Source organism: Ambystoma mexicanum, chromosome 6p (genome assembly GCF_040938575.1).
Source record: "Ambystoma mexicanum isolate Mex_15411 chromosome 6p, UKY_AmexF1_1, whole genome shotgun sequence".
NCBI classification, from domain to species: Eukaryota; Metazoa; Chordata; class Amphibia; order Caudata; family Ambystomatidae; genus Ambystoma; species Ambystoma mexicanum.
In genome coordinates this window covers 515,593,618-515,619,143 of record NC_090935.1, presented here as the reverse complement: position 1 = coordinate 515,619,143, position 25,526 = coordinate 515,593,618, and the positions used below count along the sequence as shown (strand labels likewise).

Below are 25,526 nucleotides of genomic sequence, written 5' to 3'. Positions count from 1 at the left end.
TGGGGGGAACACTAGGGAAGGACACAGAGCAGGGAGCAAGCAGACGAGACAGAGAGATGAGACAAGTTGACAGTTGGGCGAGACGATAGGCGCTACGATAATGGTAGAAAGGTTCGCTAGATGAGTGCTTTGCTGGGGGGTAAGCCACAGCACGGCTCTACTTTCACAATGCAATTTTAAAACAGGAGAAAAACACACCTAAGTTTGAGAGTCTTGAAAGTGGGGAAAAGGCCTAGGTTTCACAATGTAGTACAATTATGTAGTAAGTGAGGCATTGTTAGCCACTTATTACATGTTTCACAGTACGCAAAACTCTGAAACTAAAACATTCTTCATTTTACTATCCAACATGGCAAGATTTTGAATATTTCACCTCTATGGTGCATGCTGCAGACAATGCCTACGTTTCTACATGAGTAGGTTCATGTACTGGAAAGAACTCAGTAATGTAATGGTGTTTATAGAAATGCATTGCTTAATGAACTGTGTATCTCATTATAGTTCTCCCAATGACCTCCGATAGTTTTCTGCCAACATTATAATGACAATCCCTTGTGGAGGCTTTTCATGAAAACTAAATGCACATGTGATTTCATCAGTGATGTCATCAATGACTTTTGTGATGTCATCTTTGATGTCATGGGTGTTAGTCTTATGAGTGCACAGTGGTGGCGTGAGTTATGGTTGCTTAGCTTACCAGAACTGGTGAATTTCTGGGGGTTTTCGGTTTTACTTGTACCATAATATGGATAGGTTGTTATTAGTACAAAGTAACTATAACGTCCCTTTAACAAAGTTTTGGCATTGAATTTTCTAGGTTTTTTTTAGGGCAACTGAACCATAACGTCCCTTTAACAAAGTTTTTTCACTGAATTTCATGTGTTTTTCCAGTGCATGTTATTTTCCTACAACTTACTAATATCATACTTACCTCAATATAGCAACACTTCTGTCCAATACACAATGTTTCACCTTAAAGCTCTGCCATTTCCCACCTTCTAGCATCATTTTTAACACTTCTATACACTTTTTGCAACTTTTTCCACTGTTTTTGCATCCGTCAACGTGTACGAACTTCTGATGTAATCACAAACCTTCCAGACAGTGCCACATGACCATGCGCTTGCACGCAGGATGATGGCGTGAATGCAAAGGTGTCCGCACTTTACGATCGGGTCCATGATTCGAGGACTGTTTGGAACTGCATTTTATTCGACTGATCTAGGAACTTTCAAGCTCAAAATGTAACCTTGCACAGCTTCTACACCTACATACCCTCGGGTCTGGTGCGCAATACAAATGAATAAACTAAACTTAACTATACTTACTCATTATCCATTAACAATCTAGTTCAAAGCACATACTTGGAATAATATTAGCAAAACTGCTATTTCTCTTACGAATAGCATCAGCTATTACCATCCCTCCTCCCAAAGAGCCACCAGCACCAGCTGGAGGACCTACACAACAAAAAAGCGCAGTACTTCCAAAGACAAGGAAGAGGAACAAGAAGATGAGGTAGAGGAAGTGCCTACTCTAGCACCCAGAGAGAATCATGGTTGTGGCAGTTCTTTACCACTGTTGGTAGTGTACCAAAGGCTAAAGCTACCAAAGTGAAATGCACTGAGTGCAACTTTAGTCGCGGACTACCTGGACAGTACTCCTACAGGACCACCTCCATGCGCCGCTACACCAAATCCAACCACCGCGATGCTCCCAGAAAGTGTGTTCCTTTCTCAGCAAGGCAACCCACCACTCAGCAGGGGGAAGGAATTTCGACGTGCTGTAATCAAGGAGCATGAGAAACACTGCCCACTACCTTAGAAGTAACACACGCGCAACATCTTCCCCTGTCCATCTGCCCCTCCATATTAGTGCTTGGTGCCTCTTCCCTCATTTCCCTGTTCACCTTACGTTCTAACCTCTCCTGCAAACATTTTTTTTTTAAAACATCAAAAGAAAGGTCCCTTTAGAAACCGCCTTTCACAATTAAAAAATAGAACTAAAAAAAATCTTATAGACTCCATCTACTTTACATTTCTCAGTAAAGTACATAGACTCAATACGTGTTTCCAACATTACCATTAGCATTTTGTGTTATGCTACTGAGAATAATGTGACATTCATCCCCCGTTCCAGGGACTGGAACAGTGGATAACAGCCCGGCAGCCCAAGTTATCGGCCCAAGCAGTGTGTCTGTGTGCGCCCTGTTGTCTGCGGGCTTCGGCGTGTTATAAATAAATAAATAAATAAATAACAAGGGCTCTGGACCATTATCCTCAATTGCAGCACCTGCAATAAGGGATAAAGGCCCTTATCACCCCTGGTTCCCAAAGCGGGAACCCGGGGTGCTAATAAATTGATTTTTCTTCCTACAGCGGGATGCCCATGATGGCCACCAGGGAAAGAGAAGGCGGGGCTCCATACAGAGCCCCTGTTCCCTTTCCATGGCAGCCTGCAGAACCCTATGACCATATTACCACAAGCAATTTTTTTCCCTTTGAAACCTATCCTGCTTTTGAATAACTTTACCATATAGCCGGTCCCAAAGTTTGTCTGTGTGCGCCCTGATGTCTGCAGGCTTTGGCGTGTTATAAATAAATAATTAAATAAATAACGAGGGCTCCGGACCATTATCCTCAATTGCAGCCCCTGCAATAGGGGATAAAAGCCCTAGCACCCCTGGTTCCCAAAGTGGGAACCTGGGGTGCTAAAAAACTGATTTTTCTTCCTGCAATGGGATGCTGTAGGAAGGAAAATACTTTTCCAAGATGGCCACCATGGAAAGAGAAGGCGGTGCTCCGTACAGTGTCCCTCTTCCCTTTCCATGGCAGCCTGCAGAACCCTATGACCATATTACCACAAACACATTTTTTTCCCTTTCAAACCTATCTTACCTTTGAATAACTTTACCATATAGCCGGTCCCAGGTGGACATGGCCACTTTAACACAATTTTTCCGCCATAGACCTTATACTATGACCCGGACAATCTGGCCACTGCCCATGGCTCCAGGCTATACCTCAGTCACCAAAGGTATATCACTATTTTTTGTACCTACATTATGACACGTGTCAAAAAATAAAACACAGGCACATTTGCAAAATCATGCTTTAATGTCCTTGCCAATGCTCCTTACACGAGTTTGCTTGAAATCCGCCCATGTTTTATTTATTTTTTAAAGTGTCAAAATGTATGTACATACAATAGTCATATAACTTAGCCCCCACTTGACAAAAGCCATTCCGTCTTTACACAAACATTGAAGGTTGGGTCTATTACCTTTCTGAAAACCTTTGTCCACATTTGTCAAATGGCAACAAAGTTATGAGCCATCTAAAAATGTTCAGACCGCCCCTCTAATTTTGCCCCCTCTTGAGAGAATCCCACCAAACTTTGCAAAATCATGTATATCTAGATCCAAAATCATTTTGCCAACTGTTGTGCAGATTCGTCAAATGGAACCACATTTTTAAGCCTTTACAATATTTTCAAACCCCCCCTCTAATTTTGCCCCCTCTTGACAGAATCCCTCAAAACTTTGCAAACCATTCAGAATTAGGTCTAGAAAAAAATTCCAAGAAATGGGCACAGATGTCCTAGCACATCTGAAGTGTCCACAAACATTACAGGACTGTCCCAGGACATCTCGAGTCTTCGCAGACTTTCAGGGATTAAAACCTTTGCATTCACGCCCTCATCCTGCGTGCAAGCGCATGGTCATGTGGCACTGTCTGGAAGGTTTGTGATTACATCAGAAGTTTGTGCATGTCGACGGATGCAAAAACAGTGGAAAAAGTTGCAAAAAGTGTAACCCATTTTTTAGCTTCTTGTGGCAATATCCCATTCCATCCTCACCCCCACCCACCTCCCCAGAGATTATTTGTTGTGTTTGACAAGTGCAATGTTGCGCCAAAAGTCAGAGAATCCAAGATGGCGGGCGTTTCAGGGAAACTGACACATTTCACGTTTTTCTCCATCCAATCAGCAGTCGCGCCCAGTGTCCGCAGATTTCACATTGCCCGATTGGCCAATCGGATGACAGTGCACGGACCGAACAGGGAAATGGGTCCGCGGAGCAGAGCCAGGAAGCACTAATTTGTTTTACTTACGTTCAGCCCATTTTAAAGAAAACTAGTGGATGGATTTACACCAAATTTACAAAAGCACGCTTTTGGGACCAAGCCGCCACTCCTGTAGCAAATTTGGTGAAAATCCATCCAGCGTTTTGGGCTGTAGGCGTGATAAAGGTTTTTTCCCATTATATCTATAGAAAAAAAATAATTTTGGGTCTCCCCTATAACTTTGCCTCGCCGGCACGAAACCTCACCAAACTTGGCAAAACAATTCGGAGCGGGCCATATACGTTTCTTGCAAAGTTTGGTGAGGATTCGTCCAGGGGAGCGAAGTTATAAGCCGCCCAAAAAGTGCTCTTCCTATGGGATTAGCAACTTAACCATAACTACTAGGCTGCTACCGCAGGCCCAGTAATATATTTATATATATATTAAAGAGAACTCTATACATTTGTACACTTTAGATGGCCCTCCACGGAGCAGCAGAGCGAGACAAAAACACTGAATCTGCAAAGAACAGCCCCCACTATGGCCACAGCAATGATATTTATTGAGTATTAATGAGGACAGGAACAAACACGCAACAACACGTTTCGCGGTAAACAGACCGCTTGATCACATTCAAAGGAAACAACACTATAGTAGGACTTTCATATTGTATTCCAACTCTATGGTCCCAGCAAGATAGATATATCTCGCTTGACGAGTGCACTTGGTTCAGACTAAAAGGAATATATGTTGGCCATCCTGGAATGTCACAATGCATATAAAGGCATACTGCAACAAAGTGGGCATTCATATATACTGACAATCGATAAGTGGCTAGCGCTGTGAATGCAATGCTCAATGCAATTTAATTATTAACGAGAATTCATAAACAACATGTACATAACAGAAAAAAAATGATTAGTACAAATCTACCTCTTCAACAGCTCAGTTGTCAGTGTATGATGCGTAAAACACCCAGATGACCTTCAGCCCAAGGGGTATGAAACCGATAGCAAAACACGAGTAATCTAGGTGATAAACAGAGACTTATGTAGACTCATGTACAAACTGGTATATAAAACTCTAATTCCACAATGAGGTGCTTAGTGCTGTTCAGTGCAAACATTTGAAACATCCATAAAGCACATGGTGCAAGTAGAATTGTGCAATAGCACTATTGAATGAAGTGCAGGGTGCATATCAAGTATATAATACTCACAAGATTAAAATCCAATGCTAATGCGCCAAAAGTATAGTTAAAAACAAAAGACTCAAATGAACTCATATGCACACTAGATTGTCTACATGTAATCAACAATAAAGTGCTAAGTGCTATTCAGTGCAATCATCTTTCGCATCAATAAAATGCGTAATGCAGTTTATCTAATGGCGATGTGGCACATGTCAAAGTGCATAATGCATGTCAAAGAAATAAACATTACAGAATTAAAACTTCTGGGTGTAAACTAAAGAGTACAATGGTTATGTAATGATTGTCTAATTATTGAAAATTGACATTAAGAGGCTCATGTGCAAACCAGTATGTAAACTGATGGTTAGCAATAAAGTGCGCACCGAGTGGAAGTACCGGTGAAGTATCGCTTATTGCCTGGTACCGCTCTGCTGCTCTTTTTTTCATTGCTGTGAAAGCGTTAAAATTGCATTTATTGCATTAGAGCGGTAAGCTCCACCTCGAACTACCCAGAATCCTATAACAACAACAGGGAGCTAATACCGCACCGAGCAGAAGTACCGGTGAAGTACCGCTTACCGCCTGGGACCGCTCTGCTGCTCTTTGTTTCATTGCTGTGAAGTACATTTTTCATCATCAATCCTCACTTGGAATGCTTTGAATACAGCTATCAACTTCATTGGACTTTAAACTTATTATACTTTATCTTATTTTGTGTTTCAGAGCGTTAAAATTACATTTATTGCATTAGAGCGCTAAGCTCCACCTCTAACTACTCAGAATCCTATAATAACAACAGGGCACGCAAAGTACTGGTGAAGTACTGCTTACTGCTTGGCAGCGAGGCGGATGAGTGGTGAGTGTAAAACTTCGCCCTTACAAACAAGCTGTTACGGTAACTTATCAGATTCTGGGTCAGTTTCCTTTTCAGTTTCCTTTTTATTTCCTTTTATCTCTGTGCTTATTGTATCTTGAGCCCTAGCGCCCTTCCACCTGCTATGTGGATCATATATTTTGATGAGTGGTATGCCATCAGTACCAGACAAAGTTAAGGCCCTCTCCCAATCAAAGCGACCGCTGTATAACAAAACTCTTGTGGTCCTACCTTCGAGCAAATCTCCATTACCTTTCTCACCACCGCGGAAAAAAAGAATGCCTGTCCATTCTTTTAAAAAGAAATGTATTAAGAGATTATAATCGCCGAAAGCGACTTTCACAAGATTTCAAGAAGAAAAGAAAAGACGTAAAGGTGTTAGACATGAGAAGACCTCCCAAAAGAATTTAGTTTTCAAATTTAGACTGTTCAACCTGTAGTTTCGTTTCTTTGGGGCTCCCCTGAGACGTCCGAGAGATCATTTGGAGTCTTTGACGCTAAACTGGCAAAGATTTGATCCAAAATGTTTACCGCTGCAATGGCCCACGAGGTCCTTTCTCCTCCGAATAAGCGGGACCACCAGAGTTCCTCTTCAGTTACGTGGGCTTTGGCTACATGATTATACAAGTAAGGGGATCGGAAACGACAAGTTCCTGGACAAGACAGTAGCAGATGGCGTATTGATTTTGGTTCTGAAGATACGTCACAGAAACGACAGCTGTTTGTATGCAAAACCCTCTTATCTTCATTATCTCGTTTGATGGCAGGAGGTTTAGATGTGCCCTTAATAGGATGGATGTCTCTTTAGGAAGGGCTGAATTTCATTTAACTTTTGTGCTGTTGGCGGTAAATGTGCTGCCAATTTATAAGTAAGAGCTTTCTCTAAGGTTGAGATCCAGTCAGTTCATCAAGTCTTTTTTTGTTTTTGTTGGATTCTCTAGGAGCTATTCGACAGAGCTACCGCATGCATCCAGATTTTCTTTACAGCCTCTTTCCCATTAAGACAGCAGTTTGTCCCACGATGTAAAAGCAGGCGGCGAAATCACGTAGAACCTATTGGAGGGCTCAACAAGTCGATAGCTTTCCGGTATAACATGAGTAAGTTTCTAGCAACAACTACCACAAGTTAAGTTAGAGACAATTCTCGCCTGATCAGGACCATGGGTGTTGATTTAGGGAGGTTTAGTATGGGACGCCAAAAAATGCGTTCTAGTGTAGACCAGATCTGTTTTGGAAGGAACGGCAAAGCCTCTGCCCCATATGTAATGGATGGTGTTACCTTTACTCGATAGAATTTTATTGTCGGAAGCAGAGAAAAGCAACCATACTTCTTATCGAAGATCTTTGCTTGAGCAGTTCAATTCTGCATTTTTTTTTTGTTGGAGATGAGTTTGCATTGAATTTTTTCTTTTTGTACTGTCCAACATAACGCCCAGATATTTGAATTCCGAAACCTGTTTGACTCTGTCTCCTTCCAAGTACCATTTTTGATTTGCATTTTTCTTTTTATCCTTCTCAAGGACCATGATCTTTGTTTTGGTTTTGTTTACTTCGAGGTCATTGGCCGCTGTGTACTTGGCAAGGGAATCCAACTGGCGCTGTAAACCAATGGCTGTTTGGTCCAGTTGGATCAAGTTGTCTGCATACAATAGACAAGGGGCCTTGTTGTGGCCAATTTTCAGAGGAAAAGATTGAATTAGGGCGTTGGCTTCTTTATACTCTTCGAAATAAGCCAGGAAGAGGGCCGGGGCCAAAGGGCAACCCTGCTTTGCTCCTCGTGTTGTGAAAATCACAGAAGAAAGTAGACCGCAGTTACTCAAACGTACACGAATGCTGGTATCGGTATGCAGGGTTTTTATGGGCCCTAAAATGTCTGAGGGACAATCCCAGGAATCCAACTTCTGCCAGAATTTGGACCCATGAACAAGGTCAAAAGCCTGTGTGAGGTCTATAAATGCCAAATAGACCCTCGGGCTGCCTTCCAACACTTTGGCTTTAAGGACACTGAGGAGCATAATGTTGATACTTGTGCCGGTCACTTTCTTAAATCCTGATTGAAGTGGATCTGCGCAAGGAGCATCTTTTGACCATAGTTGACATTTTTTTAGTAGCAGGCTGCCATAAACTTTTCTGATGACATCAAGCAAGGCCACTGGGCGGAAGTTCTGAGCATCGTTTTTACAGCCTTTTTTGTAGATCGAGATGATAACCGACGTTGTCCATGATGCAGGAAGTTTTCTTAAGTTTGAACATCTTTCAAATATTAGGCTTAGTAATTTGGACCATTCCACAGGTGAGCTTTTTAGGTCTACATTAGTAATGCCATCCAGCCATGGTGCTCTCGAGTTTTTCAGGTTAGTTAGAGACAGCCTGATATCCTCGATGTCGTGGAGTTCCACCCATAGTGAGGATTTGGAGGGTAGTGTTGTGTCTGGTAGCACATGAGGGATTCAAACAACTTTGAGTAGAATCTTACCCAACTTTGTTCAGAAATTCCATTTGTTAAAAGTTCAACCGGGGCATTACCCAACGGTCTGATTAGCTTCCAAAAGTCTCGAGAGTTTGAGTTGTTTACTCATTGTAACATTTTGACAGAGTCCTGTTGGTAGAGGACAAGGCGATAAGACCACAGCCAAGACTTATAGCTCACTCGCTCTTTGGATGGGGCCCATTTTATGTACAAAAGGTTATGTTCGCTTTGCAATGTTTTTATCATGTTAGCTTCAGTCAAGTTTGGTGAGAATGATTGTGAAGCAAAAATGTAGTCGATAATAGAGTTTGCACGCCCCTTTTTGAATGTAGGGGCGAAGTTTGCATCCGCAAGTACTGTAGTCATGTTAAAAAGGTTTCTTAATAATAATAATAATAATAATAATTAGGCATTTATATAGGCTACGCACCCTCAGGTATCTGAGCGCTGCTTATTATTACCCACGGTGTGTGGTGCTCATTTATCGACCTCGGAAGGATGAAAGGCTGAGTTTGGCCCTGCCGGGATTCGAACCTGCGTTAACAGGCTCTGCACGGATGTCAAAGCGAGCGCTCGACTCACTGTGCCACTTGACCGGCTTTGATGTTACTCCACGCCTTGCCTCGAAGTTCTGCCAGGGCATTTGTTTTGGCTGTGGGCCAAGACGTTGGTGGTGTACAGATCGTGTTTAGATCGCCACTGATCAGTAGGTCCGCACCTTGACAATTTGTAAAGGTAGAGTCGATTGAGGCTGTTACCAGCTCCAGGAGGGTTTCTGTTTGGATCCCCTTAGGGTTCCAGTAGATGTTTGCGATCAACAGCTTAGTCGAGCACACTTTGCCTGTCATCCTTTCTTTATGTGTCCAAGAAAGCATTGCTGTTAGTATGAATGGATTTACCAGAAGTATTTTCTTGATGTGCAACCCACTTCCAATACGGACGGCAATCAACAGGACAGAGGATGGGCGTCCCCTAGCCCCAATCTTCGCTGGCGAAAATGCTATTTCAAAGCCATACAGAGTCAGTTTGTCTTGAAGCAAAAGTTCTTGTAGGCATGAGATGTCAAAACGACCCAGGTCGGGATAGTCAAATGTTGAAAGCCCTTTGTATTGCAGCAACCTAAAGAAAGTTATGAAGATTCTTGGATGGTAAACTGGGGGGGTGATGGCTATTTGTGGAATCTATGGACATTAGGCAATTTGTCGACAGTCCGTGACAAAAAACACTCAAATACACTCACCTGTTACTCCTCCCTTAAATATTTGTCATCAGCCATCTGAAGACACAACAGCATCCGAGTTACCCGACTCACTAGTGGCAGCAGGGTTTACGGGCACTCTGATGGCAACAGCCATCAAATGGATTACGACCGACCCTGGATACTCCTGTTGATTTAACTTCTAGCGTAAATGACATGCATGCTGCAGTTATCGCCTCCAAACAGCTGCCAACCAAACTTGCAGATTTCGCCCCTCCTATTTCGGCAGACTGCGATGCAGACATAGATAAAATCTCTTCTATTGATTCCAATCCTTTGCGCAATTTGGAATCTCTGTCGTCACACGTCAATCCCAATGCTGCATATTTAAACAACTCTATGACTCTAAAAAACCCGCTGAGATCTTAGATCTTCCAACAGAGACAAATCCTGATTTATCACAGTCACCCTTGATGTTTGGCTACTCGGCTCCAAATTCCTCAGATCTTTCATCATCTTTTTCATGTCCCACGCCATGCAAGCCCTCGATAGTTCCACAATCTGATTTTCATAGTCAGTCTGATTTGTTTCCTAACACTTTAATCATTATTACTCCAACCTCAATGAACACTGCTATTCTGTCTCTAGTTAAACTTTTTGAGACAATGGATGCAAACAAACAAACAATTGATCCTTATCACCAAAATGTTAGAGCGTGACTCAATCATTCTTGCATCCCTGGCTGAAAAGAATATTATACTGAACCCTAACTCAGGTGCTCCCACCAAAAAACTATTAGATTTTCCACAATTTAAGTGTGACGTTTAAAAGGAGCAATTTTCAGAAAGGTCGAAACAAACTGCTTCTGCATTACCCTCATTTGACTATGTGATCTATCCCAGAGAAGCCTCAAAACCTATTCCAGTGATTTCCATCCCACAACAGAACGTAGATAAACATTCGAAATTGAGAAATGAACCTGAGAAGTGTGCATACACGATTTTCACTTCTGTAAAAAAAAAAAGAAAAAAAACTCAATATCTCAGATAACCCACAAGTGCAGGGAGAAATCATAATAAATATACTTTTACAATGCTCATAATCCAATACTAAACAATTTATTAAAAACATCTCCTTTCCTAAGAAATCGACGTCTAAGGTTCAGCAGCTGTTGTTAAAAAGTACTTAAAACTCTCCCAAAATAAAAAAAAGTATGCTAGACATGGACAAATCTGTCATAGAAACTTATGCGCTCCTAGATGACCTGATTGCTGTAGTTGATCAGCCGAAAGGTGAAACTGCTGTAAAATCTTCAGCAATCACTACTCCTCCAAAGGTAAAATTGTTAGCCCCCTCAGAATCAATTTTGTTACCCCCAACAATTGTCCCCCCCCAATGTCGAAGAGTGATGTGCAGAAATACGCCAAGAAGTGGATCGATGTATGACTTTTCAGAAACCTTTGTCGTCATGCCCACAGATTCATAATCAGGCCATTTTGTCCCCGAAAACAAATAAATGAAATATCCATTAATCTAAAGTATATCCTCAACTGATTATGAGATGCCAGCCAGATCCATTTCCATTGTATGATCTCAACAGAACAACAGTTCTAGTGATATTTGCCGACCTACTGAGCTTGGAAGACCTCGAATCTGCAGATCTTGATCAGGCTGAATTCCTTGATAACACAGATTTATCAGTAAATCAGGCCCTGGGTTTGTTCTGGCATAGTATTTAATACAATATGGAGAGAAAAATTGGAACTTATGGCTCTAGGGTTTATTATTACTCAAGCCCTGCCCCTGATATTATTGAACTCCCAGATGATGAATTTAGACAAAAACCATATGGAGAAGAGAAATCATCCTTCGATGACAGCTTTCAACTCGCTCAGGACTAGACAAATCATTCTACTGCTATTGTATCTTGCAACTGCAACAAACGTGTGTTATAACATCATCATGAAACAGGTTCATCCACCACTACTCTGGCAAGCTGGAATACGCAAGGGTTCTCCTATCTCTTGTCATTTAGTGACAATCAGCTAAACTCCTTTGATATAGTGGCAATGCAAGAAATATGGTTATCGGAGACTCCCTCTTCGGATGGCCATGATATTATTTTACTGCCCGCATTTCGAGCCCCTCGTGGCAGTCCTCCTTCTGGTTTAATGGCAGCTGTGAAAATTAGCTCAGGGCTAACAATATCTTTGTGGTGTGCTCCGAATAACCATATGCAGCTAGTTGAAATTCAATCAACCCAAAATATTGCTCTAATCAACTTCTATTGGAATCCAGTGAGTATTGGTGTAGATACCTTTTTTAATGAGTTAACTAAGATTTTGAATCAATTGATCGGTCCCCATCGGTTACTAATGTGATCTTGACAGGTGATCTTAATCTTCACTGCCTTTCCAATTAGCAGTCGCTAACAGACAGTCGCAAATATAGATGGATTATGTTTAAGAAAAAACTAAATATGCTCATGACAATTGGCTCACTTCCTGGAGACATTCCCCCTCATTCCACTTGGAGAAGAGGGCCTGTTGAAGCCATTATTGATTATATCTATATTGATGCCAACCTCTTTGCTGAGGCTATCACTTTTGAAGTCAAACAACTTGAGAGCGATCACAAAATGTTAACTTTAAATTGGTCTAATACTAATTCTAAATTTGAATCCAAAAGGGAAAAATGTGCAGGTAAGTTTGCCATTAATAATGGTTGTAACCGGGTTAAGATGGACGGATTCCTCTTTAAATGACTTGAATAGTTGTCTAATTTGAGAATATGCATCTCAACATGATGGTGGCCTTCCTGGGAAAAAAACAGTATTCCATAATTTTACAGTTGTTCAAAACCCAATTTAACAGCCTAGGGCGAAATAAAAAGACAGTTTTGAAAATAAAAGAGATATGTGCGATTCCTTCCATTGGAATCACTACGTGCTGCATTGCTCCCTTGTATATCAAAAGGTAAGTGAATCAATGCTGGAAGCAATTGCCCAAAAAAATACATCTCAAATTTGGTCTTATTCCAATCATTTGACCGCCAGTTCCCAAGCTTCCCTTCAGGTTAACAGGGTTACAGAATCTGAATGGATACATCATTATCCAGTGTTGTATGCTAGCCCGGTGATCTCTCCTTATTCCACCAACATCTTTGTGATAACTTCACTTTGGCCCTCCCTGAAAAAGACATACCATACTTCATTAATACACTTAGTCAAGAGCACCGGGGCAAGATGGTCTATCTAATGTAATGTGGAAAAAATATCCTATAGCTTGGACGACAATCCTTTTAAAGATTTTTACAAATGCTATACAGGTCAGGTTGCTACCAGAATCTTGGAGCCACTCTATCATAATAGCTATCTTTAGAAAAGGCGATAGACAATCACCTTCAAACTATCGACCAATAGCTCTCCTCGATGAGCTTGCCAACATTTTTGCCAGGTTCATCCTGAGGGAATTTAACAAATGGACACTAAGAACTTCACATCGAGATCCATTTCAGGCAGGATTTGTTGCTGGTCTTGGTACAGGTATCAATCTATTGACTCTAGCCACTATCAAAGTGCACTGTATAAAGACAAATTGAGCACTGTATTTAGCGTTTATAGACTTTTGAGCAGCGTTTGACTCTATATCAAGACAACTATTGATACAAAAACTGATTCAAGCCAAATGCCCACACTCCACTATAAACTTAATAGACTTTACTTTACTTTAATACATTTATATAGCGCGGCCATGAACCAGAGGGCGTGAGGGCACTACAAGACACAAACAACGAATAACAGGTAAAAGAGTCTGGGATGCAAAGCCATTGCGGAGAAGAGAATTTATAGCTGTCTCAGAGTCATTTAGTTGAACGAATATGTCTTTAGGCTCTTCTTAAACAATTCTAGGGCGTCAATGGATCTCATCTTTAAAGGAAGAGCATTCCAAGCCCTTGGTCCATTGACGACAAAGGCTGAGTTAGCTGCTCTGACTGTGTGGAATATTGGTTCAGACAGAAAGTGCTGATTGTTCGACCCTAATGTTTGCACATTGTTTTTTTTGGATAGCAGCTGTTGTAGGTATCCAGGCATGTTTCCGGATCTGCACTTATATATAATAGTCAGCGTTCGGAATAGAAATCTAGAGGTCACTGGCAGCCAATGTAACTCACGTCTTGCTGATGTGACATGGTCTCTATATTTAAGATTCATAACAGCTCTGACAGCCCCATTTTGGCATACCTGCAGCCTATTACAGTCGGACTTACTGATACCCATGAGTAGGCTAGAGCAGTAGTCTATTTTAGACCCTACTATTGCTCTCGCAATAGCCTCAGCGTTCTCCTGTGAGATTAATGGCCTTAGGTGTGCTAACAATTTGATGTAGTATGCACATGAGGATACAAGACTGCTGACATGCTGTTTCATGGTCATATGTTGATCGAACGTTACTCCAAGGGTTTTTACCTTTTTTAGGGGTTTAATAGATTCTCCTCCCAACTGGAAATTCTCATACTTTGGCCCCATTCTGTTAATGGTATGTGGCGAGCCTAAAACAAGTAGTTCTGTTTTTGGTTTCTTCAATGCTAGTTTGTTGTGGACCATCCAGGCCTCAATGAGAGTAAAAACTCTATTAATGGCTAATTTATCTTCCCTATGACAGCCAGTAAGCGGGATTACATATTGCGTGTCATCCGCATAATTGGTAAAGATTATATTCTCGTATCGAGCATTGCAAACAAGGGGGCTGTGAATATATTGTAGAAACAGGGAGATGTACAGGCACCCTGTGGGACGCCACAAGTTGTTACAATAGGTTCCGATTCCGCATTGCCACAGAAGACTCTACTGGCTCGGTTATTAAGGAAAGACAGTACCAGTTTGCAGGCCAGAGGTGAAAAACTAGCCATATCGCACAACCTGGTGGCCATGATGTCATGGTCCACCAGGTCAAAGGCCGCAGAAAGGTCAAGCAGCATAAGCAGGGATGCTTCCCTATTATCCATACGGGCCATCAATTTAGATTTGAGTTCAAGTAGCGCAGTCTCAGTGCCATATCCAACCCGAAATCTAGGCTGATGGTCGTTTAAGATAGGATGTGCCTTTAGATGTACTGCAATTTGAATGTAGGCCATACGGTCAAGGATCTTGAGTAGGAACGCTGTATTTGTAATGGGTTGATAATTATTTGGCATATCAACTGAAAGCCCTGTTTTTTTCAGGATTGGCATGACCCATGATTGCTTAAGTTCCTGAGGGACAATACCGGTAGATATGGAAGTATTTACAAATTGACAAATAGATGAAATTAAAGAGGGGGCACAGGTCTTAATTATCATGGTAGTATGAATGTCGTTCTTATTTCTTGTGGCTTTTAGTTGGGTGATAATAGTTTCTAAATTCTTCTCTGTTATAGGCACTAGATTGAGAACTGGAATAGTTGGTGATCTTTGGTAAGGTCAATCAGTGGATGTGGCCTTGAAGCAGTTTAAGTTAATACTTTTCTCCAATATGTCTTCCTTAATCGTGTCTAGTTTTTTGTGCATGGCTTGTTGCATGACATTGCACCAGGTAGCATCTTCCGTGATAGTTCTGACTGGCGTAGAATGGTTGGTTCTTTCCTGTTCTTTCAGGATGCGGAAGAGCTCCTTCGTGTTGTGCTGTGCATTTTGAATTCGGTCATTAAAAAAAACTAGATTTGGCTTTAAGAATATCCTTTTTGTAGGTACAAATAGTGGCTTTATATTTGTTAAGAAGCAATGGAGTATTATGCTTCTTCCACAAATAGTAAGATTTTGTGGTTATAGATTTCAGAGACTGAAGCTCTGGTGTAAACCATGGATTGTCTATTATCAGCTTTTGGCGTTTTATTTTTATAGGTGCCAGGGTATTGGCAACACATTCTAGGTTGTGGGGAGTGTCCTTTATAGGGACGATTATAGTATTAAGAATTGATTCCACTTTAATCTTTTTAATGTTCTTTAAATTTCGATATTATATTGCACTCCTCAACATCTATACAAATTCGTCTCACGCTTGAGGGCCTTCTTTCTGTTAATATACCTACTTATAAAGGCCTTAAGCAAGGTTGTATTCTGGCTGTGGCCTTGTTTAATTTTTTCATTCTGGATTTAAAAGATAGATTTGATTGTATAATTTCAGATGCACCTAAATTGGGAGTTAAACAGGTTGAATGGTTATTGTACGTTGATGACATTATTTTGCTGTCATGAACACCTAAAGGTCTTCAACGCCTACTTGATGAATTGGGCGGGGTAAACCAACTACAAATGAATTTGACAAAATCTAAAGTTATGCAATGTGTAAAATCGCAGGCTTCTTCTAAAACCCTTAGATGGACACTGCAAGCCGAAGATCTAAATAGTGTTCAACAGTATACCTATCTTGGGGTAAACATAAATGATCGTATCAATGATGAAAAATACTTTGTTGATATCAATATAAAGGTAAATACAGCTATTGCACAAACAAAGCATATTTTGTATAAATATGGCACATTTTTCTGCTTACCAGCAATCACCTACTATAAACAAAAAGCTACACCAATTCTATTTTATGGCTCAGAATGTAAAAAAGTCTTGCCAAAATCATACTGGGATAAACTCGAAGGTCACTATTGGCGACGGGTTCTCAAACTTCCAGAATGTGTCCCGGTAGCAATGATTCGCTTTGAGTTGGGAATAGTTTCCATGAATACAATTTACTTGTGAAAACTATGTAGCTTTTACAGGAAATGCTTAATAGCCCCAAAAAATCTAACGATCTTGGGTTTATTGGCTGGGCATATATTAAACTCTTCACAAAATGTTACTGCATTATGGCGAACTGCTACCTTCAAGGCCCTATTAGCGGCTGACATATCATCAGACCTCTTAATAAACAATCCAACTAGAGCTAAGGCAAAAATGTATGAATACGATTTGATGAGCATGCAAAGGAAGTGTGCTTTCTGTCTTAATTTTAGATCTAACCTTTTTAACTCTAAGAAGCTTAATACTGCGGCTAACTACCTTGCAAAAAGTCCATCTCTCAAGTTTAGAAATGTCTTTATAAGGTTTACATTCAATCTATGGCCATGCAAAGACATAATGGCAAGACGTGACCTGATTGATGAAACTGACAATATTTGCAGATTTTGTAAAGTGTTAAACCAACCAGAGACCTTATGCCATCTTCTAACAGAATGTTTACAGCTTATTAATATGCGTGTTTTGTATCTGAAATGTTGTTTTGGAGAATTGGAAATTTTGGACTCATCTAAGCTCTGGCAATTAATCTTTGCTACTGAACGTGCTTCTGTCAGATTAGCCGTTATTAGATTCTTGGAAGATCTGAATCTAGGCAATATTGATCCGCAATGATCATCGCTTCACTGCTTAAGCAAATTAAAATCTATATAGAAGTATTAGGGCTGCAATGTTAAAAAGTAAAATCAATAAAAACTTTGTAGAATCTTCGAAGGTCTCAAAGCAATAGTTATGATGTTTTATAGAGTAGTATTGAAGGATGGTATGAAGCACATGTTTTACTAATTGTAATGTTATTTTTAGTGATGATATCTTAGTGTACCTTCTGTCTAAGCTTAATCAATCAATAATTGTTTAATCACTTTTTATTCAAATAATTGTGATGCGCCGCAAATTACCACTGATTAATAATAAATGCATTGTACAAATTTAAAATATTATTTCTTTCCTAATTTTCTTTAGAAATTGTTAAATTCATTTCAAATTACCACAGTATTGTATTTTTGATGTTTTAGATTTCAAATTGTGAATATTATTCTCTTCTCTTTTCTATTTTACTGGATTTCCTCAAATGTATGTATAGATTGAAAGGTTGATCAATTTAACCATCAATAAAAAAATTCAAAAACTAATAATAAAGTCCTTTGTACTATTCAATGCAACCGTATTTGGCAACAATAAAGTGCATAGTGCAATAAAAGGAGTCCAATATCGCCAAGGAATAAAATGCATAGTGCATATCAGACATTTAAAAATTACTAAATGGAGATCTCATGTTAAAAAATACATTAGAAATTCTAATATGCATTATAATGTTAGGCACAGTCAATATCTCCCTCAGCAACACAATAGTTATATATGTCTGTGAAGTACTTTGCTGGGTAACCAATTAAAAGCAATGTATAAACGAAAAGCAAGAATGTGAGCAGTTCAGCGCAGTTTAAGACACCTACATGTAGATCTTGGTGCACTCAACGGAGCAGAGGTTGTCAGCCACACGATGAAGACCCTTCCTATGCGTCCAGGGAGATACTGTTAGAAGAGAAGTTGCAGCTGCTGTTACGCTCACCTGGTTCCCACAGGGGCATCGGTCGGACCCAGACAGCTGCGGTCTCCACCAACGTGATGCGTAGTGCAGAAATGGCTGTTTGGACTGGCCCGCCTAGTTTGGTCTGCTTGACCCGAAGAAGTATTCTCCTGCAAGTGGAGAAAGGGATTTAGCCACCCGTGGATTTTAGCAGGGACCCCCGCTACTCTCGATCTCCCCACTAGTCACCTCTGATATTCCCTTTTAGTAAGCTCACCTTATGTATTTAATTGATGAGCTCTCCATCCTGCGTGATATGCAGGGGCGCGTAGATACCAGTTACACTGGCTTGAAGGTACTGGAGGAGTTCCGGCTATTGACTCCGGGGCTTATAGAGTTCAAAAGAGTTCACTCTTGTTCCATTCCCTTTTTAGAATTGCAGCTGGGTCCAAAAGAATATTGCCTGGAGGTAGCTGATGGTGTTTGGGTAAGAGTCTGTATTTCCCAACACTGTCCGGTAAAGTTGCACAAGTTTAACTTGTTGTTTTCTCTCCCTTTATAGGTGCGGCATATGAAGATGTGGCATATTAAAGGGTAATGCCTCCGGTGGTAAATCAGGTAAGTCTATGGTAAGTGATGATATTTGTCGGCTTCCCGGCCCACCTTGTTGTTTCTTTGGTTTTCCCCAGATGCTGGAGTTCGACAACGAAAAAGATGGAGGGAGCGCCGAGTTGAAAGATGCTGTGGACTGGCGAGTATAACGCGGCGCTGCAGCCGACGATGCGACGCGTGTTGGAATAATGTTCTTTCCAGGCTCAGAGACGTGCTGGGTCCGGAATCAGGTAAGGAATAGAAATGATGTTCGTGATCTAATAAGGACCATTGGTATGATTAGGTGCGAGGTCTGAGTGTCCTTCTTTAAGCTCGGCAAGCGGACCTCTACGCTTGTCGGCCGTGGTCGTTTCCCGAATCAGGCTCTGTTTGGTTTTTGTCAGCAACTCCAACTATTTTCTTGGATGGTTTCATAGGGCAATCCCTTAGAAAATGTCCTGAGGCCCCACAGTACAGACACAGTTGCATCTGCCGTCTCCTTTCCCTTTCCTTTTGAGTTAAGGGTGCCTTAACCCCCCCCCCCGACCTGCATAGGTTCTGATGCATCTGTTCCTTTTGCGGTAACGTTGGGTTTAACCAATACCCGATTCTCGAATTTAGCTCGATCAGCTTTTCTAGTCTGAAGGCGGTGGTCTAATTGGACCACTAAGTCTATATATTCTGCGCAATACTGAGGTGGATTCACAACTTGGGCCAGAACATCTTTGAATTCACCCCGAAGTCCACGATGAACTAATGTAATTCGTTTTGCCTCAGGCCATCCGGTTACCACCGCCAACCTACTGAAGGTTGCGATATAGGTTAGCAGATCCTGGTTACCCTGTCGTAGGGATAAAAGTTTGTTATCCAGGGCCTGTCCCTGTGAATGTCTGGCAAATAGTCTTTCGATGCTTAATTGAAAACCCTGAAAATCCCGAAGAAGAGGATCATCCTGGTTGACTAGTGGAATTGACCAATCCGCTGCACTGCCACTAAGGTATGATAGTACAAAGGCTACTTTGGCTTGGTCTTTTGGAAAGGCTCCAGGTCTGCATAAAAAGTGCAAGCGGCATTGGTTCATGAACACGGCAAACCTTTTTGGGTCCCCAGCAAAGCGTTCGGGTGGAGCTAAAGGAATGCTCCCTGGTAGAACCACTTGCACAGGATTGCTCGATGAAACGGGGGTTGGATTCCCCTCAAGTCCAGGTAGTGGTGTTTGCCCAGCTTGGTTTTGCAGCAGTTGTCTAGCCAAATCAGTAGTGCGCTCCTTTGAGACTATCAGTTCTCTCCTGAGGGCATTAGTTTCTTGGCACGCGGAATGCACTTCTGCCCTAAGTTCCCCTTGCAATAGGGCTAGTTGTTCGGTTTCTGAGGTTTCCATTACGCCCGGGTGGGGATTTGTAGATGGGCTTTGCGTTCTGTTACGCTCACCTGGTTCCCACAAGGGCGTCGGTCGGACCCGGACAGCTGCGGTCTCCACCAACGTGATGCGTAGTGCAGAGATGACTGTTTGGACTGGCCCGCCTAGTTTCGTCTGCTTGACCCGAAGAAGTATTCTCCTGCAAGTGGAGAAAGGGATTTAGCCACCCGTGGGTTTTAGCAAGGACCCCCCGCTGCTCTCGATCTCCCCACTAGTCACCTCTGATATTCCCTTTTAGTAAGCTCACCTTATGTTTTTAAATGATGAGCTCTCCATCCTGCGTGATATGCAGGGGCGCGTAGAGACCAGTTACTTCACTGGCTTGAAGGTACTGGAGGAGTTCCGGCTATTGACTCCGGGCCTTATAAAGTTCAAAAGAGTTCAATATGTCCGATGTTCACTCTTGTTCCATTCCCTTTTTAGAATTGCAGCTGGGTCCAAAAGAATATTGCCTGGAGGTAGCTGATGGCGTTTGGGTAAGAGTCTGTATTTCCCAACACTATCCGGTAAAGCTGCACGAGTTTAACTTGTTGTTTTCTCTCCCTTTATAGGTGCGGCATATGAAGATGTGGCATGTTAAAAGGTAATGCCTCCGGTGGTAAATCAGGTAAGTCTATGGTAAGTGATGATATTTGTCGGCTTCCCGGCTCACCTTGTTGTTTCTTTGGTTTTCCCCAGATGCTGGAGTTCGACGACGAAAAAGATGGAGGGAGCGCCGAGTTGAAAGTTGCTGTGGACTGGTGAGTATAACGCAGCGCTGCAGCTGGCGATGTGACGCGTGTTGGAATAATGTTCTTTCCAGGCTCGGAGACGTGCTGGGTCCGGAATCAGGTAAGGAATAGAAATGATGTTCGTGATCTAACCTTTCCTCCTTCTTTTCCCCTTTTCCTAGGAGCTCCGGATTCGAGGCAGGCGTGGCAGAAGACTGGATGCAGACTTGCAGGCACGGTGAGCGTTACGCTGAACAATGCAGAATAACGCGAAGCGTGTGCTGCTGATCGGGCGTGGTTTAAATAGCCTCCAAAGTAGTTCCAGGTAAGAAGTTTCCCAGAGCCACACCCGAGTAAAAAAATAGTCCCTGTAATAAAATAGTCCCATCCAAGCCTCACGTTGGCTTGGATTCAGTTGCAGCATGGTCTGCATGAGGTAAGTAGGCGCCAGGACTGATTCCTATTATGAGCCTGGCGCCTAAGGCGCCAGGACTGAACCCAAACAGCCCCCAGTCGGGGCTGTTGGGGTTTTGAGAAATATCTGGATGCCTGCTCCCGGGGCTGATGGACTCGATCCGGATGCCCGGGGGTAGGCATCATGACAGCTGCCTAGTTTATTTGCCTGTCATAGACATGGTTAGTTTTGACATTTTCTGTATAGACAACATATGTGCGTTCCATAAACATATGCTTATCCAAAGAGAAGGAGTGTACTACATATGTGTTAGCTGCAAACAGATGTCTGTGAACAATCATCCACCAGTCAACACATGTTTCGTCCCGAGGAATTTTCTCAAGGTTGGAATTAAAGAAAAACATAATTCTATTACAAGATGGACTAAAAAAAGATACGGGCATTATAGTGTAGAAATGAGCAAAGAGTAATGTTGATATAAGGTTAAGTTAGTCTACCTCAGTCATTGCAGGTTAAAGTTCCTGGTTCAGTTAGACTTCAGATTGTTGTCTAGGTTCAGGCAGGTGCGACTGGCAAAATGAACGAACAGAGTATTCAAATGTTGCACAGATTATGTAATACTCATTCATTTAGCCTCAATGGATAGTGCTTGAGTTATCACATACCGATTGATGTGGACAGATAGTATATGTATTAGCATTAACAATTGCTTTAGAAAGCACGTGTTTTTCAGGACAAACTGAGGTAACACTTCTTGCTGATCATCATTGTTAGAGTATATATTCCCCAGTTAACAACTGCAAAATCCATTCCTTCCGAGAGAGCGTATGTAGACAGCTGTCATCGTTCTAGAGTATGGGCCTGCAACTGGTGTCTCGCCAGAGATTTTGGACTACAATTCCCATGGCCCCTCCATTGACTATCCTGTCTAGAACTGATGGAATTTTTTAGTCCATAGATCTGGAGAGCCAAAGGTTTCAGACCGTCGTTCTAGTGTATCTTTCTAGAAAAGTTTGCACATTTTAATATAATTGTTCATATGCTCAGCTATACAGACATATATTAGCAAATGTTTCATTCGGTGCATTCTAAATTGTGTTCCTCTTGTGTCTTACAGACTGGAATTATAATCATGTGTTATTTATATAGTGTCCAAAGTGTCCACTATCTAAAGTGCTTTACATAGCACATATTTGCATAGACTATTATACTATTATTTCTCATTATTACACAATTGAAATTGGTATCAAGAAATACATGGAATCATTCTATCCCATATCGAGCAATATTCATTTTACTAGCATGTAAACTGGGGTAAAGCGGTAATGGAGGCAGCCATATTCAAATGATTGCCCTCTCCACACCATCATTTAGGTTACTTTTGAAGCTCATCGACAATTGCTTTATCGAAGCTTTGGGGAAAGGTCAGATACAGCAGAATTCTTTCCCAGCTTAGATGCAAATAAATTCCAGGGGTCGTCGGTCCAAGGGCCCATTCGGACCTTGAGTTCTTGTATCATTGACAATCATAGGTTTATCTTAAAAGACATACGCATCAAATACAATACAGTGGTTTACTTCACCAACATACACTTTTTAATTGCACGAGCGAGACTACACCGAACTTTAAAAATTCAGGATTCATTCTGGATGATTTTACTAGGGAAACAACTGCAGTTGCCCTTAACGGCAGCATATGTCTTTGCTCACACGCCTAGATGTTGATAACACTTAGCAGAACTCTTTCTTCCTTTCTTGCAAACACCCTTGAAAATGTTCAATATTCCGTGATAGAGTAATATTTGCTTTTTTTTGGTTTGCTACTGCAACATAACCTCTTTCTCGCTGCAAAGGTTGTTTCAGTATGTGAAAGGGACAGCAAAAAACATGCCTTTTTTTAAGCTCATAGCGTAGAGTAGAAAATGATCACTTTGCAGCATCCTTAGAATGTTTATTATTCTTTTCCCATTCGCTGAATTGCACCATTGTATCCGCAAGCCTTCCGTGAGTCCCATTATGTGAGAACTATCTGCTACTGTGCTATTTGCCACAATGGAAGCTTTGAGGAACAAAGGATGCATTTTCCCATTTTCCAGTCTCTCCATGGCATGTCTGCAAAGCCAGTTCTACTCTCCAACCAGGGGGAGGGGGACACGAATAGGCTGTCAACAGTGCTCCACAAGAGCCCGCAAGGGACACTATTGTGCGGGTGAACAAGCCACCAATCCCTGCTGGCACTGGACAACAAAACCCTGCCTGATTGGCTTCACCCTCTCCTTTCTGCGTCTGCAGATATCATAGAGTAACCAAGCGCTGGAGGCGGTTGCCTGGCCACCAGCCAGCAGGTGGGCTGCCTCAACACCAGGATCATGCAGTGCTATAATTGCAATGCATGTTGGGATCCTTTCAGGTGAAAGGTGTAATATAGATGCAAATTACACTATTATTATCTCTAATGACTCTCTGACTCCCTTGCTGCTGGATGTCATAATTTCCTGGTGCTTGTGTGTACGGTGGAGGAATCAATACCTTCAACAGAGGTTTGGCACTACATGTACTTTTTGGTGAACACAATTCTAAAATTCTATCTAAAACGAAAAAGTGACACTAATTCTTTACATTGGAAAAGGCGCGCAGCCTATAGGTGACAAGTGCCTAATGGGGCTGCTTCAGAAGGTATCGGACTCATGATCACATGAGGAAACGCAAAAAGGAGCAAGACAAAGAGAGGGAAAACAATAACCACACGCGCATGCGCACACACACCCACACACATACACACCTATTGAAAATTAACAGCAAAAATAAGACGAAAATACTTTGCACACAACCCAGATGTACATATATTGCGGCCATGGAAAACATGCCTTCGGTCCATGGCTAAAGGGGGTAAATTGTATTGCACCTTTTATTTAGATGTTTGCACAGACTATGGTCTTCAGAAGGCCGTTCATCCACTGCAGTGATTTGAAGCCATAACAATGGCAACAGGCACTGTGCAAATATCAAATAACATAACATACATGGCCCTATCCAGGGTTATGCACATTGAAGTAAATAAAAAAAAAAGCTTGCTGAAATAGACTCTAGCTCGCACTAGCTGAGCTTAAAAGCTTAACTCTGCAAAAGGTGGCTCACAACGCAGGTATCACAAATTCATTATCGACACCTTCTAGTATGTTTATTTTGGATGTTGTGTCCAGAACATGACAATGCAATAACCTTAAAATCAACATATACAATTTAATACACAGTAAAACAATAGGTAACTAAATTTACCATCTTAATAACGCTGCTATAGGCCTAGACTATAGGCTGCATAGAGCTCCATTACATAGCAAAATGTTCAGCCCATGTTTTTATTCCATCTTCTAATTCTCAGAGAAGTCTATGCGTAAGTGGTACAAGAAAGGTAGTATGAGTAGGTCGGCAATGTCCAGTTTTATTTCTATAACTAACAAGAGTTCATATCAGAAATTCAAAGAGCACAACATTTAATAATTAAAGACGTTGAGGTCAAAACAAAGACATGCTAGCTTGAAGCAGGGTTGTCACAGGAACTAGACTGGAGCCAGGTACGCAGGATTGGAAATGTGTTTATTCCTGGGAGGGGGGCGTCAGCTAAAAAAATAATAGGTACTTTCATGCAGATAGCCTTTCCCATGCTAAATGGAACTAATTCCCACACAAAAAACTAAGGGCCCATGGAATAGTCTGTGCTGAAAATAGGGTACTTGCGTGCGAAAATGCGCACAAGTCCTCGCTTGTCGATTCATGGAACAAAATGCGCTGGAATTACCTGGGACTTGCGAGGAATTTGTGCTGGTACACCACGTCACTGCGACCCGACAAACGTCTTGCACAAGACTCCAGTAGAAGGGGCGGGCCGGGCCTGCGCACCCACCTAAAAATAGGGCAGAACACGTAGAATGAGGAAGAACAAGTGAAAATGTGGGCATTTTGAGGGACGTTCCACTGTCAAACAATTGCACCGCCCATACGTGCGTAAAACAAACATTCATGGAATTGAACAGGGAACACCAGGTCGCGAAAAGGACGTGCAAATCCAAAAATACCTACGTCACTCGATAGCAGGGATAAATGTCAATGCGCACACTAACAAATGCATAAAAAGCATGCGCGATCAACAAACGCATGGATACAGCCACGATGAATGCACCATTTGTTGCAACAGTCACCCGGGGACACCGCAGGAGGAGGATGGCGAGGGCCTGGGTCTTCCACCCAAGGTCCAGCCTTTTTGGGATGCCTGATGAACAGGTCTATGGCAGGTAT

At 41.8% G+C, this 25,526-nt stretch overlaps 1 long non-coding RNA gene across 1 annotated transcript in view; it reads right to left on the bottom strand.

Moving 5' to 3' along the window:
* LOC138510943 (uncharacterized) overlaps positions 1 to 25,526 on the bottom strand; it is a 64,105-nt gene that overhangs the window by 15,326 nt on the left and 23,253 nt on the right. The window contains exons 4-5 of the long non-coding RNA XR_011280486.1: positions 25,030 to 25,134; positions 4,998 to 5,092 (exon numbers count right to left, since the gene is read on the bottom strand). This is a non-coding gene — a long non-coding RNA (uncharacterized lncRNA). The remainder of the gene's footprint in view (positions 1 to 4,997; positions 5,093 to 25,029; positions 25,135 to 25,526) is intronic.